The sequence below is a fragment of the Polypterus senegalus genome, chromosome 14 (assembly GCF_016835505.1).
Source record: "Polypterus senegalus isolate Bchr_013 chromosome 14, ASM1683550v1, whole genome shotgun sequence".
Classification (NCBI taxonomy): domain Eukaryota; kingdom Metazoa; phylum Chordata; class Cladistia; order Polypteriformes; family Polypteridae; genus Polypterus; species Polypterus senegalus.
In genome coordinates this window covers 6,036,241-6,053,380 of record NC_053167.1, presented here as the reverse complement: position 1 = coordinate 6,053,380, position 17,140 = coordinate 6,036,241, and the positions used below count along the sequence as shown (strand labels likewise).

Here is a 17,140-nt window from a genome sequence, read left to right as displayed (position 1 = left end):
ATCAAGGTGTTTAAGGAGCATCCGAAGACTCCTCTGTTTGGTGAACTTGTTTTACTGATGATGGCTCTGATAGGTTCAGTGCCACATGGATTGGATGGGCATCCTGGCTAAGGGAGAGGAAGGAGACAGACCCAGGAGAGATGGCAAGAAGGGATGGACGGACAGCCCATCAGTTGTGAAAGACGCAGCAGGGGATGTGTTACTCTCCCAGGACATGAGAGGGAAACAGCTCTCTGTATTGGCGCCCGTTTAGGAACCAGCAGGGAATGCTGGGAGATGTAGTCCAGCAACACAACCCTGCTGGGGACCATGGGTGCTGCAAGGGGTGCTGTCAGGAGATGCGCTCCCCAATTTATAGTCCTTCTGCATGACCCAGAAGTACTCCCATCGTGCAGTGGCTCTGGCACCGGAAGTACTCCTGGGTCCTGCACATCCTTGTCCAGGCAGGTTGGAACTGGGAGGACATGGAGCAACCCTCAACTGGAGGAGGGCAGTGCGGTGTGAAGAAGAGAGGTGATTGCACAGAGAGAAAGGATACTTGTGCTTGTGCTTTTGTGACTTTGTTACTTTACTCTAACCGATTAGAAATGTTTTACCAGTCTCTGTGTCCTGATCTAAATGTAGTGCCTTTTAAAGAGAACACGGAGCCAGTTGTTGGCGAGTACACCCAGCATTCTCTCACTTGAATCTTTGTATTTTTTCATTTGCCGATAAAAGTGATCGCTAGTTAAGCTCTGGCTTACAGGCCCATATTTACTACCAGAGGCAAAAAGTGGCCAATGTTTAGTCTGGGTTTGCTAAGGCTGAAGGGGTCCCTAACACTCATCTGTTGACCCTTCTGCTGGAGCTGAGGAGTAGCTGACCGCCACCTGCCCTTCAACTTGATGGTGTGCTGCTTGTTTGCTCTCAGTCTTGTGTCATTTTAGCTGGCTCTAATGCTTCAGATGGAGGGACACCACAAACTGAATCCATGAGTTAAGGCTCCTTGTCATTGATGAGACAACATGGACACAAACCGTCACATGGCCTCTCGTTTGTTCTATCATTCTTTTCATTCTTTTAATGCAGATAATATGTAGAAATGATAAATTAACTGACCTCTTTTCATCTGACATACAGTAGTTGGAACACAAACATAAATATTGCTTGACTATTTAAGAAAAAAAAAGTTTTAACGTTTAAGCAGGCAATACTTAGAATGTTACAATAGATAGATAGATAGATAGACATGTGAAAGGCACTATATGATAGATAGACAGATAGATAGACAGATAGATAGATAGAAATGAAACACACCATAAGATAGATAGAGAGATAGAGAGATAGATAGATAGAAAAGACACTACATGAGATAGATAGATAGATAGAAAAGACACTATATGAGATAGATAGAGAGATAGAGAGATAGATAGATAGAAAAAACACTACATGAGATAGATAGATAGATAAATAGATAGATAGATAGATAGATAGATAGATAGATAGATAGATAGATAGATAGAGAGATATGAAAGACACTATATGAGATAGATAGATAGATAGATAGATAGATAGATAGATAGATAGATAGATAGATAGATAGATAGATAGATAGATAGATAGATATGAAAGGCACTATATGAGATAGATAGATACTTTATTAATCCCAAGGGGAAATACTGATGTGTTGTAATGGGGGTCTACTCGGGTTGTGCCTGCATATGTATAAATCCGGCCCTGCCTGCAACACGTGTTCCTAGACAGTCCCCCAGACTGATGCTGACTCGATTATGTTCACCTGTTTTTGTAAGTTGCTTTGGATAAAAGCATCCTCTAAGTAAAAGCTTTGGACTTCAAAGCCTGAAGTTGAGGGTTCAAATCCCAGCCCTGACCCTGAGCAAGTCACTTCACCCACCTGAGCTCCAACTGGAAAAAGAAAAGAAATGTAACCAATTGTATCTCAAAATTTGTAAGTTGCTTTGGATAAAGGCGTCAAACAAGTAAATAAATGTAAAACGTAACACACAGTTTTTTTTTCCAATTTCAAATAATATGGAAGTGTTCACACTGACCTTTATATAGTATTGGGGGGTGAGGAGGCAGAGTGAGTCCCAAAACAGTTGTCTGCCAACTTGGCAAACCCAATTTATTTATTTATTTTAACATTTTATTGAATTTATTAAAATCAAATAACATTCCATACAAGCAAGTCAAATTCTACAAAATTAGGTTAAAGTCAAATCAACCTCCACCCATGAGAAAGAGAACTAGACCATGTGAACGCTAGGGGAGTCTGTTGCCCCGTTGAACCCACCAGACAGACGTCCCAGACACACGTGTAAAAGCACAAGAAGATTCTTTTAATATTTTCTTCAATAATAGTGCGCAAAGCACCGCACACTCCACAATTTTTTTTAATAATAAAGCATACAATAATCAACAATAATTAACAACCCTCCACTCCCAGCAGCTCCATCCTCTACCACCCAACTCCGGCTCGATCTGCTGGGGTTTCCCACAGTCCTTTATAGTCCATGACCCGGAAGTATTCCGTCTCCAGGTCAAACGCCTTCTTCAGGTGTCCCGGAAATACTGCGGGTTTCCGTCCTCATGACTCCTAAGTACTTCCGGGTTAACGTCACCGTAATAGGTTCTTGGTGTGCTCCCCCTGGCGGCACCCACAGCACCCAACAGGGCTGAAGAACCGGACTCCATGTCCCATGCTGCCCTGGGGTGCTGCCATCTAACGTCTCGGGAGATGTAGTGCCCTAAAAAGGCTGTTTCTCTTAGTTAAGGGACATCCCGGCCAGACTGAAATACTGGCCATCCATCACAACCAATAGAGTAAAACTTTAATAGTAGGAAAAATAAGTAAGTAAATAAATAAAAAAAATAAAATAAATAAATAAATAAATAAATACAATGAAAAAGGAAAGAGAATCCGCTTCCTCAATTTAAATGAACCCAATTTATTTTAAAGAAAAACAACAGGTTGGTGCCTAACGACAAAGCAGCCAGTGGTCTTTTCTTGCCCTCCAGCAGCATTCTCTGTTGTTTTCAGGTCTGGAGTCATGCCTTGCAGTTCGGGCTCTCAACACCTTGAGAGGACGTCTCTCTTTTACATTGGCCGAACCTGAGGGGGCGGGGCCTCTCCGGCTCTGTTGCCCTCAAGGGGCAGTTTCTTGATATTGTGAGGGAAAAAGAAGACAAGACTGTTTGCAACAACACCCCCTGTCATCCAGGGGTGGTACTATACACCTTAGATCAGCCTAGAAGGCGATCCTCTGGTGCTCATGGGTGACAATAGTCAAGTCGATGACATCACACACAACACATGCCGTGAAATTTTGGCAAGAATTATAATGGAAATTACCAACTTAAAAGCCAGAAAAACAAAGTGATGTCTTTAACCACAAAATACATGCTAGGATTCCTTGGCTATCAAAACTGTAGAATAGACACATAAATAGTCAAAAACACTTCTGGGAAGCACAAAAAGAAATGTAAGAATGACACCAGTCAACACTACCCATCTTGGGCTAGGCCTGCATATTGGAGAACAGCCATTGTGAGTCTGGCCACTGCCTTGGACGCCCCCTCTTTTAATGTCCCACATGCAGGATTTTCTTGGCAACACCTTCTGCTTGCAATTGCCATGCATCCGGAATTACTGAGCAGTTGTTAGCTTGTTAGGTTGAACTCTACCCTCTTTCTATTGTTTGTTTGAGTCCCTAAGAGATTATGCGAACTAGTGACGCAATTATTGAACTAGAGACCTCTATGTGAAAGTCACAAAATGACTTGTAGGAGGGGAAATAATAGACGCACAATAAACACATGAAAATGTTGTTCATTGATAAATATATTTCAAAGGATTTTATTAGATGGGTGCAATATTGTTGTAATTCAGCCAGGGCTCTTTCTGGCTGCAAATGTGTTGATTCCTTTCTTTATGTTAACAGTGGTGGTCATCTAATTTCCATGAACTGTGGACACCAGGGGTGCTTCAACTCCCCCAAACACCCAGCACAAGCAGGCTCAGACACGGGTTAAAAGGCTAAAGTGTCTTTTATTGTGGGAAACTCTTTAAAGCAAGCATTTCCCACCACAGGTACAAGTACAATAAGCACAATACAACACACGGAAACTCTTTCCTTCCTTTTCTGTGTCTTTCACTGCCTTCTCCACTCCTCCTCACAAGTGTGGTCTTCCTCCTCCTCCCAACTCTGACTCCCTGATTTTTAGGTAGGCAGCTCCTTTGATCTAATCTCTACGACACCTCCAAAGCACTTATGGGTGAAACTGGACTTCCCAGGCCTGCAGCTCCTCCTGGTGGCTCCCACATGACCCAACAAGGCTGTCCCCCGGGACTGCAATAACTACAATGCTTTATGGATATCCATGTAGGGGTCCGAGCCTGAGCTCGCTGCCATCTAGCACCCTGAGGCAGACAAAGCCCTGTGTAAGTTGTCTTCCCTTGTCTTTCCATCCCAAGGGCTGTCCCTCACAGGATGTATGCTCCGTGTGTTTTGTGGGTGGTCCTCCACAAGGCAGGGCCTCCTGTTCATCACCGTCAAGGGACTGCCCTCAGCCCCTATACAGGTTGAGGGAAGCCCCCAGTCCCCTTGTGTTCGTGGTGTGGTGAGATCTCTTGAGTCTATTAAGTGCTTATTGTGATTTCTTCATATTTGAAACCCTTGTTCTGTTTTTGTCTTTAGCTTCTGGAACGCATATTTGGACATTGTTGGCCTGTTTTGAAGGAATTGCCTTCTGTACCTTTGAGCTCCTTGGAGCTATTTATGTTTAACAGAGTTTTATGCTAAAATAAATCTTTTATTAATATTGATTCTTCATTGGGCTCTTTTTAAACTAGCCAGGGTTTGATGGTAGTTCTCCCTCTAGTGGACATTATTGAGATTTTTGTGACTTTCTTGCTTAGCTCCTAGTTTTTTTGAGTATGGGCCATGCAGGGCTGTGACTGACCATTGTATTTAATGGGAATGATTTGCAAAGTGTCTTGCAATGAGCCGTTTAAGCAATCGACATTGCTCCTGTGCTATCAGTGCTCGATTCTCCCCCGATCTGAAGATCATTATGGACTGGCTCTCGAAGACACTAAGAAAGGCAAAGATTGGGTTGTGAGAAAAAAATTTAAGAAACACTGCTTTTGCTCATAACAAAAAGATTACATTATTTTGTTTTGTATTTGTATTTCTTTCTTGAACTAATTTTGTGTATAAAACGCACAATAATTTTGTAGTTGCTGAATTCATTTTCAGTGTTTAATTTTTTGATTTGAAGAAGTGACTTGAAATAATTTGTACTTTTTTTCTATTCCATCTTGGTTTTTATAAATGCTGCCATTGTGTGGAATGGTTGCTAAGTGTTGCTATGTAATTAGCGTTATAAGTGTGTCACTTGACATCATCAATACGATGGCATACAAGATCACTCCAGATGTCTGGCTCATGCAAGATTTGTATGACAATTGTGAAATGTGGGCTTTTTGCTTTTCTTTGTTCTTTCTGGTGTGGCCTGCAGGGAGCGCTCCAGCTCCCCTAACCCAGACAGCGCAACACACAGGCTGTAGCAGTGCTACTATTAGTTAAAACTGCATCTCCCAGCAGTCCCTGCAGGGGCTGTTGGGGTCAAAGGTGGTCAGAGGGGCTTAAAAGGAGGGCAGCTGTCCAAAAGGGAAAAAAAAAAGTGTTTTTTGTTGTTGTATTTTGTGTTCCGTTTACCTGTCGGACTGCCTTCTTTTGATTAAGCCGTATTTTGTCTTTGAGTCCTGGATTGTTTCGTTGTTGGGGTCTGGATCATTGATAGTGGAAAAGGAGCGCTCCTGAACCGTCCATCCGTCTTCACCCTTACAGTGTCCACCGGTAGGACTGTTTTTTTTATTTCCTTTCAGCGTGCAGATCTCTGGACTCACTATCGTCATCTTTCATTGCATCCGGTGTTGTTTCCATGGAATTTGCTGTGTGGAGTTGTTTGTGTTTATATGTTTAATGTAATATCACTGTAGAAGTACAGGGAGGTATTATTGTTTTCATTTATATTATTTAATTTCATTATATTCTTTGACTGTTGTTAGTTCCCAGTGTGCTTTATTTTGTCTCTGTTTGTGAGTGTGTGCGGGTCGGGCCAAGACTGGGAGCGTCCCTGGGATCTCCTCAAAAAATAAATTAATCACCGTCATATTGACGGTGTGAATATGACCGCTACAAGGCTTTTATTAAGCTGTGGGAAACTCTTCTTTAAGCGTTTTCCACAATTCAGCCACAATACGCAGAACAAAGCACAAATAAAGCAAGCACAAAGCACTCTTCTCTGCTTCTTCATCTCTTTCTATCTGCTTCCAGTCCTCCTCAAGCAAATTTCGTCTTCTCCCTCCTGACTCTGGCTCCTTTTATATAATTCTTGGCAGTACCTCCAGTGTCCTGAAGCACTTCTGGGCAAGGTGGGAGCCTGATGACATAGGGTTCAGGAGTCCCTGTAGCACCCCCTGGTGACACGACCGGGACCCAACAGGGCTGAGCCACCAAACTCCAACTCCCAGTATGCCCTGTGGGAATTTAATCAGCCGCAGCAACCCTGGGGCTTGCCACCTAGTGACCCAGGGGGAGATGCTGTCCTTAGCACATGTCTCTCCCCAGGTCCTTCCACTTTGAAAGGTACCAGCCGTCCCCCACACTGGCTATAGACAATTTAGGTTTGGTTTGGTTTAGGTTTATTTGTCATATATAGGTTAACACAGGGTCAACATACAATGAAATGTGTATGACGAGAAAAACAAGTCACTCAGCCTAGATCCAATAAAGCTAAACAATAATTAAAAACAATTCAAAAAATAATTAAAAATTACAAGTTAAAAATAGACTAGCTATATAAAATAAAATGTGTACATTTTAAAAGAAATTATAGAGCAATAAGAGTTGAATGAGCAGCAAGCACAAATGACAGTTATGGCACAGATAATGTTTTATAAGTACAGATGTATATTCCATAAAGTGCAGATGCATATTCCAGTCAGTATTCCGAGTGTATGCAGGTACAGTTTGTGTGTGAGTAGTGCAATGTAGGTGTGATGTAAGTGTATGTAAGTGTTCAGGTGTTGCTGTTGAGGAGTCGAATGGCCTGGGGGTAAAAACTGTTCTTAAGTCTTGTAGTCCGAGCAGCCAGACTCCCTGTATCGTCTGCCAGATGGTAACAAGGAGAACAGATGGCGTGCTGGATGGCTGTGGTCTTTTATGATGCTGCTTGTCTTACACAAGCACCAATGGAGGTAAATGTCTTCAATGGCAGGGAGACTCTTGCCCGTGATGTGCTCTGCTGCCTTCACCACTCTCTGTAGTGATTTTCGGCTGCTGGCAGAGCAGCTCCCATACCAGACGGTAATGCAGCCCGTCAGCAGACTCTCGACCACACTCCTGTAAAAGTTTGAGGTGATGCTGGCATTCATGCCAAACTTCCTCAGCCTCCTCAGGAAGTAGAGCTGCTGGCGAGCTTTCTTAACCACAGTGTCTATGTGAAGGGTCCACGAGAGATCCTCGGTGATGTTTACTCTGAGGAACTTGAAGCTGGTAACCCTTTCAACTTCTACGCCGCTGATGTAGATGGTGTTCTCTGCCTTGCTGTTTCCGACAGTCCATGATCATCTCCTTGGTTTTACTGACGTTAAGAGACATGTTGTTATCCAGGCACCAATTACTTAGTGGCAGCACCTCCTCTCTGTAGGCTGTCTCATCGTTGTCAGTGATAAGGCCTATGATGGTTGTGTCTTCTGCAAACTTGATGATGGCGTTTGTGCCGTGTTTTGCAACACAGTCGTGGGTGAACAAGGAATACAAGAGGGGGCTAAGCACACAGCCCTGCGGCGCTCCTGTGTTTAAAATGAGTGATGAGGGCGTGTGTTTGCCAACTCTCACCACCTGGGGCCCGTTTGTGAGGAAAGAGAAAATCCATCTGCAGATGGTCGTCCCCAACCCAAGGTCGTCAAGCTTCAAGGTGAGTTTTGAGGGAATGATGGTGTTGAATGCCGAGCTGTAATCTATGAACAGCATTCTTACAAATGTATTTCCTCTTTCCAGGTGGGTGAGGGCAGTGTTTATTGTTAGCGCAATGACATCCCCTGTAGATCTGTGACATTTGCCTAAAATTTAGGCTTTTGTTTAATAATTTTTCAAAAGATCGCTCCGTCTTCTCGTTAACAACTCGGTTAGGTTTTTGAAGCCCGCCTGTTCTTGTGGTCCCTTTTTCATAACAAATATATGTCAGCTTCTGTCCTTTCCTTTTGCCATGGATATGAATGTGTTCCAGCATCAGATGTCATGCTTTTTAAAAACGCGCTATATAAAACTGGATATTTCACACTAAAGTTTTATTTCCATAGTAGGGGATGCTATCAACTTACAAGCAGGCACTGCTTTACTCCAAAGTAAAAAAAAAAAAAAAAGTTTAAAAGAGGGCCCCTTTGAAGTAGAAGAGAACATGAAATAAAAATCATGCAGGCATCCCCTTCAGTTATCAAGACCACTTAGTATGGAGGCCTGCCAGTTCAGGAGTGGGCCTGCAGAATTCATTCCGACTGAAGCACTGCTGTCTGCAATCAGGTGAAGACACACAGCAGCCCGCCCAGTGTCCCGATGGACCTTCTCCACACAGCCGAGAAGCAAGAATAAATCACAAAGTAGTAAAGGGGAAACTCTCATTTTTCACAAGACCCTGGAGACATGTCAGACTCTTCGTTTCTATAGAATGAACATGTAGAGCGTAAATCACCCTGCACCGGCAGAGCGTTATCTCGGCATACCCACATGCTGACACTTCCTGTTGAAACAAATGCAAAACTATTTTGTCAGTCTGTTTTGGATTAACAGGGAACAGAATTCTTTCACAAATTATGGGCATGAAACAACACCCTGCAAAAGGGCCTTTTGGGAAATCCCACGCCTGCATGGTTCATCTCCATGGCATGTGTCCTACATTTTTAAACATGGCTGTAAAAAATAAATAAATAAAGCCACAGAAAGTCGTATTTTCCAGGCAAAGGTTAAAGACTGAACTTTCCCCTTGAAGGCCTGATGTTGTCCTATCAGTCCACAAGTGACGTCACAGAGGTCAGCCATTTTTCCATCACACGCAAGTCTATAATAATGCAAAAAGCAGTAGCTTAATGGCCAGATGTTAGACACAAGCTTGGTAGTTTTTGGGATGAGGAAAAAAATTCTAATTACACTGCTGGGCAAATTCCTTGTTTGTCTTTTCTGCGTCCTTATGCTTCTTGTCCAGTTCAAGGCTTTTAATGTGTGAAGAACTGAACTCGGTGACTCGGCAGTAAGTCTCAGGCGGACTTGAGTGCTCAGTTCAAGTTGATGGCACGGTGGTCAGCACTGCTGTCTCACATCATCATTGAGCTGGGTTCAGTTTCGACAGCTGGTGGCTGTCCGTATGGAATGTGCACATTCACCATCAGAATTTTCTTCCAACCGACATACGGCTTACGTTGGTTCATGGCATGAATAAGGTACTGTGACAATCTGCCATCTTGTCCAGGGTTTGTTCAAAAATAAATGGTCTAAATTGAAGTTGCTTTTTATATATACAGTAGATACAAAAAGTATTTAGACCCCTTCACTTTCTTCGCTTCACTTATTGTGACAATGGAAAAAGTTGCCATCTTTGCTTTGTGACTTCCCCCACAAATAACCTCTCGTTCCATGGGTGAAGAGTGAAAGCTTTAGATTCGTCAGAAAGTTCGATGGACCCTAACGTTTTAGGGTCCCTTCATACCAAAACCATTGATATCTCGATGATTGGTGTGTGTCACAGTTTCTTGAGGATGGTCTAGAGCTAAACTAGAAACTTAAGCCTGTCATGAGATGACGAAGTGCTGATTCGTTTTTGAGCCAAATTGTGCAAGCGAAAGAGGAACTCTAGAGGAACCCTCAAATACTGTAATTCTGTAATTATGAAATTTTCCTGTCAATTGTTATCATAATGACCTGTTTTATGATCAGAAAGATCAGCATCAGAGCGGTAAATAATTACTGAAATGTTATAGAATAGTTCAGGTAACTCGATTCCTAGGGCTCAACGCCTACTGACACTCACGTCTGAATTTTTTCCCTCAAGGTACTCTCAATAACCCATATTGACAAATGGAAAACATGTTTTCAGAAAGATTTACAAATTTATTCAAACTCAAAAACAAATCTCTCATTCGTATAAGTATTTAGACCCGACAATTTTTAGGTCTCTTCACAGATGTCTGGACCACTCAACATCACTCAGAGACTTGTCCAAAAACCACTTCAGCACTGACTTGGCTGTATGCTTTGCATTGTTGTCACGCTGAAGGGTGAACCGTCACCCCAGTCCAAGATCGTGTGCACTCTCAGGGGGTTTTCATCAAGGACCTCTCTGTATTTGCTTCCCTCAATTCTTTTTTTTAACATTTTATTGGATTTATTAAAATCAAATAACATTCCACACAAGCAAGTCAAATTCTACAAAACTAAGTTTGAATCAAATCAACCGCCAACCAAGCTTCCCTCAATTCTGTCCCGTTTCCCTGCCCCTGCCACTGAGAAGCCCCCCCCATAGAATGTGGCAACCACCTTGCTTTAACTGTATGGATGGTATTAGTCGGTGATGAGCAGTGCCTGGTCTTCACTAGACATCGTGCTTAGACTTCTGCCCAAAGAGTTCCGTTTTTTTGTCACATCAGACAAGAGAATCCTTTACCTCAAGCTCTTCAGAGTCATTTATATGACTTCTACACAAAAGTAGCTTCTTTTTAGCCACTCCACCGTAAACGCCTGACTGATGGAGTGGTGCAGAGATGTTGTCCTTCTTCTTTTGGATTAGCTTAACTTTAGGAAGAGTCCTGGTGGTTACAAACGTCTTCCATTTCACAAGTATTGAGGTCACTATGCTCCTGGAAACACCTCAGAGCTTTAGAAATGATTTTACAGCCTTGTCCTGATCAACGCCTCACCACCATTTTATTGTGATGGCCTACAGAGAGTTCCTTGGACTGTATGTCTTGTTTTTTTCCTGTCAGGCAGTGTGAATTGTAGGACCTCATTTACACATGTACACATGTACCTTTATAAGCGATGGCAAATTGAAGTTGCTTTTTATATGTACAATAGATTCAAAAAGTATTTAGACCCCTTCACTTTTTTCACTTCACTTTTTGTGATGTAGATTTCAATTTAAATGGAAAACGTTGCCATCTTTGCTTTGCTACTTCCACCACAAATAACCTGTCGTCTATGGGTCAAGAGTAAAAGCTTTAGATTCGTCAAAAATTTTGAACATTGATCTAATCAGTAATATTTTGAAATGAGTTTATAAAGCACAGAGAATTTGTTGATTTAGGTATTTTTACAAGCCTTAAATTTTACACCGTTTGGCTTGCTCTCTCTCTCAAGGGTGGGGATCGATCTGTTCTTAGCATAATTCTTTTTTTTGTAAAAACTTGATTGCTATGTATTGATTGTAATAAAATTAATAAATAAATAAAAAAAAAAAAAAAAAATTTGAACATTTTAGGGTCCCCTGATACCAAACACATGGATATCTCGATGATTGGTGTGTCTGTGTGTGTGTGTCAGTGTGACTGATGAAGTGTTGTAGAGATGTTTGTCCTTCCATCTTTTGGATTAGATTAACTCTAGGAAGAGTCCTGGTGGTTACAAACTTCTTCCATTTCACAAGTATTGAGGTCACTATGCTCCTGGAAACACCTCAAAGCTTTAGAAATGGGTTTATAGCCTTGACCTGATCAACGCCTCACCAACATTTTATTGTGGAGGCCTACAGAGAGTTCCATGGACTGTATGTCTTGTTTTTATTCCTGACAGGCAGTGTAAATTGTGGGACCTCATTTACACACGTACACATGTGCCTTTATAAACGACGGCCAATCGATTGGTGGACTCCAATCACAGTCGGGAAACATCTCAAGGAGAATTAAACAAAAACTGGATGCACCTGACCACAATTTAGAGTGTCAAGGGCCAGAATACTTATAGCAATGAGAGATTTCACCTTTTGATTTTTAATACATTTGCAGATTTTACTGAAAACCTGTTTTACTTTGTCATTATGGGTTATTTGAGTGTAGATTGATGAAACCTACTTCAAATGAAATCTACAACACAGTAAACTGTGCAGAATGTGAAGGGTCTATTTCCTGAATCCACAGTAAATTTATGACACAATTACTGTTGCACTTGAAGCAAATAAACAATGTGACCACGTCTGCAGAACTGGACATTTCCAAAGGTAATCATTAACTACAATAAGATTCCAAATTGTACCACAAATACGGTGTGAAAGACTTGATGGGAGATGAAGCCTGCTGGTACCTGAAGCAGTCTTTGGAAGTATAAAAGTTTATATGGAGTCTCAACAAAGAACTTTTATTTGAACTTGAAGACTTTGCCGTTTGAACTTCCTTCTTTTGGATTAGAATAAGTAAACTTTATTAATCCTAAGGGGTGAAATTCAGATGCACGCAGCAGCAGAAACGTAAAAAATTCATAAGAGAGATAAAACAGCCAATCAATCACAATCAATCAATCAACCAATCAATCAGAGTATGTTAGGAGGCAGCATTGAATTGCTTGATAGCAGTGGGCAGAAAAGAATGGTGGAATGAGCCTGTGGCTAAAAGTTCTCCAAGACAGCGATTCCTGGAGAGGATTGAGGGGATTTTTCATGATGCCGTCCAATTTTGCCATCATCCTCTTTTCCACAAGTGTCTAGGGGTCTCCTTGTGATGGAGCAGGCTTTCCTGATAAGTTTATTCAGGTATTGTTCTTCTTTTGAGGTCAGGTTGTTTCACCAGGAGACTGCGGTGCTGAACTCCACACTGGCTACTACGGACTGATTAATCATTTCAAGCAGCTTACTGCACACATCAACAGACCTGAGTCTCCTTAGCCAGTCCAGTTGCTCTGGCCCTTCTTGCCACTGTGTTGCCAGATCAGTCCAGTTTGGTGTTTATATGGAACCCCAGCTATTTGTAGCTCTACACCCCTTCCACGTCCCCCCCTGGATGGTGACCGGTCTCAGGCTCCTTGGCACTCCTAAAGTCCATCACCAGCTCTTTTATTTTGCTGATGTTGATCTGCAAGTTGTTGTCCCTGCACCACAAGACAAAGTTCTCCACATCCTTCCTGTACTCTTGAGTCATCTCCATTATTAATACAACCTATGATGAAGGCGTCATCTCAGAATTTCTGTAGGTGGCAAGCGCTGGTATTGAACAGTACATGAAAGGGAAGGAAGGGAGACAGGACAGTTTTCCTTGAGGTGCTCCAGTATTACACGCCACCATTTCTGACACACAGTCCCTCAGTCACATACAGTACAGTATGTAGTGAAATAGTGCAGATGATTACAACATGAACACAATCTGGCATTAATGAAGTAATGAAAAATAAAAAAGACCAAAACCAGGACATCAAAATGCTACAATGGTCGCACCCTGCGCCTGTGAAGAGCGCCATACAAAAGTGAACTGAATAGAACTGAATGAACCAGACAGCAGCAGTTTGCCAATCAATTCATTAGAAAGAGTGAACTGGTGACTGTTGATCCTGTCTTTCAAGAAAGTGCCGACAGATTGTTACTTTACATTAAGGTGTCTGGAACGTAAAGTCATCAAATAATGAAGTGGGATGAGCAAAGTGTGTTATGATTCAACTCAAGAGCTCTTAGATTTCTGTTCTTATGATATATCAATAGTTCTTATTTTTTCCTGTTCTGAATAACATTATCTTCAGAGAAACTTACAGTGATACTGTTTGCTTTATATACTGTACTTTGATTTTCTAGCCTTGTTGCTAAGATTCTCAATGGTTTGTATCCCAGCAAGATCCAAGATTGCGGATAATTTCTCCAAGCTTTTCGCATTGTGCCATCTTATTTTCTTTACTGATTTTGGGTTATGATTTTAGTTTTGTGCCTCTTTGACTTTGATTTTTGAAATATATTTGTCATTTTGGTTATTGATTGTCCGCCTCTGACTGTGCGTGCCATTGGTTTACAGTTCATCTGTTAATCCTTCACAAACTTTGGACTGTTATTCTTTTATAAGGTGGCCACCTCAGAAGACTCTGTCAACAGTTGTAACAAAATTTAGTTTCCGAATGTATACACACAGACTTTAAAATCCAAAAAGTGAAAAAAAAACAAAATTGAGAACCCCCTTCTCTGCAAGTTAAAACAAATAAATACAGGTCAAATTCCATTACAACAAAGTGCCTAAAAATATTTTGTAGTAATGAGATTCTGTATTTGTCCTAACTTTTTGATTCTCATTTTGAATGAAGATGGAATTATTTTGACTTCTGTGTTCATGATGAGGCTTTATGTTGGCTGTAATGATAAATTAAATTAGAACATGATTGCATTCTTATATATAATAAATTCCTATATGATTTATTTATTGAATGAAAGGAAAACGTGTAAATTTTAATGCAACAGGAAATAGGCAATGAACAAATCCAGCAGATAAGTAACAGCATATATTCATATGAATTTTAATAATATTGTAGTGGTCCGGTGTCGCTAAGACTTACACCGTCGGAGAGACAGTGATTTATTTATTTTTTTAGTGGAGATTCCAGAGACGCTCCCAGCCTTGGCCCGACCCGCACGCACTCACAAACAGACAAAAACAAAGCAAACCTGTAATCAAACAGCAAATAAAGAATGTATTAACACTAAAAATGAAACAACGATACCGCCCCTGTTGCCCTTACGGCGCTCATACATTAAATACAACAAAGCAAAATCCACACACAATGAAGTCCATGAAAAACGGCAACAGATGAAATGTAACAATGAAGGAAAATAGTCCAGCGATCCGCACATCAAATAGCAATGTAAAGATAGTCCTGGGTGGACGGATTCAGGAGCGCTCCTTTCTTTGCAGGGTGTCCATAAATCCCCAGACAGTCCTCAAGTGACAGGCAGACGGCAGACAATCCAGACCCCAACCAAGAAATGATCCAGGACAAAATGAAATAAGCACTGGAAACCAGACAGGACCTCAAAACACAAATTACTTAATACCTTTTTAGTCACCGGCCCCTTTGTAAAAGCCACGCTGGCCTCTTTTGACCCCTGCACCCTCAGCAGAAGACCAATCAGAGCCACTGCAGGGACTGCTGGGAATAGCAGTTTTAATACCCAGCAGCACTGCTACAATATTAATGTTATTCATGACAATATAAATTTAAAAAAGAAAAAAATACAGTTATCGAGTAAATGAGATGCATACTCTGCATTATCATTTTATTTTATAAGAAAATCAGTAATCTTGGGCTGCAGTTTTTTTTTATAAAACTCTCCAACAAACCATTTTCCGCCTGCTTTCGCAGATTAAAAACCACCTCATTTGCTCCCTCTGAGCAAGAAAGATCATTTTTGACCTTCAGAAATCCAGCCAAAGCTTGAGCAGCAGCCGTTTTGTCTTCGCTAATTGGTCCTTCTTCGTCACTGCAATCACTTGAGCTCTCTTCCTCAGGCTGGCACTGAGAAGAAACACTTTCCAGAATTTCAGAGTCGGTGAGCTCTGTGGAAACATGGAGATCATTTTCAGCATCCACAAAGTCCTGAAAGCTCATCTGCTCACGGAGAAACTCAGCCCACTTTTCAACAACTGAAGTCCAGAGATCGGTAATAGTAGAATCTTGCGACATCTCTAGATCCTCACCTAATAAGTCAGCATCAGAAGCTGAGGTAAGGATGCCACTTTTTTTTACCAACACTTCGCTATTGTGCTTTCTTTAACTTGTGTCCAGGCATTTTCAGTCATTTCAATAGCTTCTTTCACGTAAATTTTCATCTCCTCCTCCAAGTTATGCAGACGAGAGTTTTTCTCAGCATTTCCTTGCGATAATACACTTTCAGGGTGCGAATGATGCCCAAATCTATGCAATTGGGTGGAAGGAACTCAACACGAACATTATCTAAATGTGGAAGCATGATGTGGGCAGCACAGTTATCAATCAGAAGCAGAATCTTTCTTTTCTTCTTCTTCATATCCTTGTCAAGTTTTCACAGCCAGTTTCCCAAAATGTCTTGAGTCATCCAAGCTCACTGGTTTGCTTTATACTCGCAGGGAAGGAATGTAACACACTTAAAACAGCGAGGATTGTTCGACTTGCCAGTGATGAGAGGAATAACTTTGTGGCTGCCAGCTGAATTGCAACAAAGTAGAGCTGTCAACCTTTGTTTAGATTTTTTTCCTCCTCAGCATGGATCACCTTTGAGTGTTAAAGTGTGACGCGGAAGCAGCTGGTAGAAGGCTCTAGTCTCATCAGCAATGTAAATTTCTTCAGGCTCATAAACTGAAATGATTTTCCAAACGTCACCTGCATGCCATTCGATTGCTTTTTCAGTTGGAACTGCAGATTCTTCTCTACAGTTTGCTTTGGCTGCAAATCTGAAACCATCCCGAAAGCAAATTAGCCAACCCCAGCTGTCAGTAAAATCTTCGTGGCGCAAGGAGATTGACAGTGACTTTGCTTTTCCTTGAATGAGTGGCCCACTAATAGGAATGTTTCTTGAACAAGCATCACTGAACCACATAAAAACTGCTTTTTCGACGTCTTCAAATGTCGCAGTTCGCATACGTTTGCGCTGAAGTCCAAGATTTTTCTTCTATTTTTGCTCTGTCTTTCAAAAAATTTGATGGTGTCGATAGTCGAAACTCTGAATTCACTGGCTACGTCTTTTTTCTTTTTGCCAGAGCCACAAAAATCTTGTTTTTTTTCTAATGTGAACTGTTGTCATTTTTTCATGTCTGCTATTTCTATAGGAGGGTCACAATGAGTTAAATTCCAATGAATGTTTTTCAAATGTTGACTAGCAATCAGCAAAAGGTATCACTGAAAGCCACAGAAAACAAACACAGCAAAAAAAAAAGTAGGAGGAAAGTTTGAAGAAAGAGAAAAATGTACAATGTTTCTGTTCGGGGATCGTTGTGCACAACTGAACTGCAACCACAGAACTAACTGCTCTGCGGATGATTCATTCAGGCATTTCAAGGTCTTTTGGGTATTTTGTTGTAATGCAGCATTTCTCAACCTTTAAGTATTTGCGACCCGAGTTTTCATAACAGTTTTAATCGCGCCCC

The 17,140-nt window shown here is 41.4% G+C and overlaps 1 protein-coding gene and 1 pseudogene across 3 annotated transcripts in view; one reads left to right on the top strand and one right to left on the bottom strand.

Annotated features, from left to right (window-relative positions):
- Positions 1-17,140, top strand: part of ripor3 (RIPOR family member 3) — a 186,640-nt gene that overhangs the window by 56,844 nt on the left and 112,656 nt on the right. The window lies entirely within an intron of this gene.
- On the bottom strand, positions 14,305-16,796 carry LOC120514793 (annotated as a pseudogene).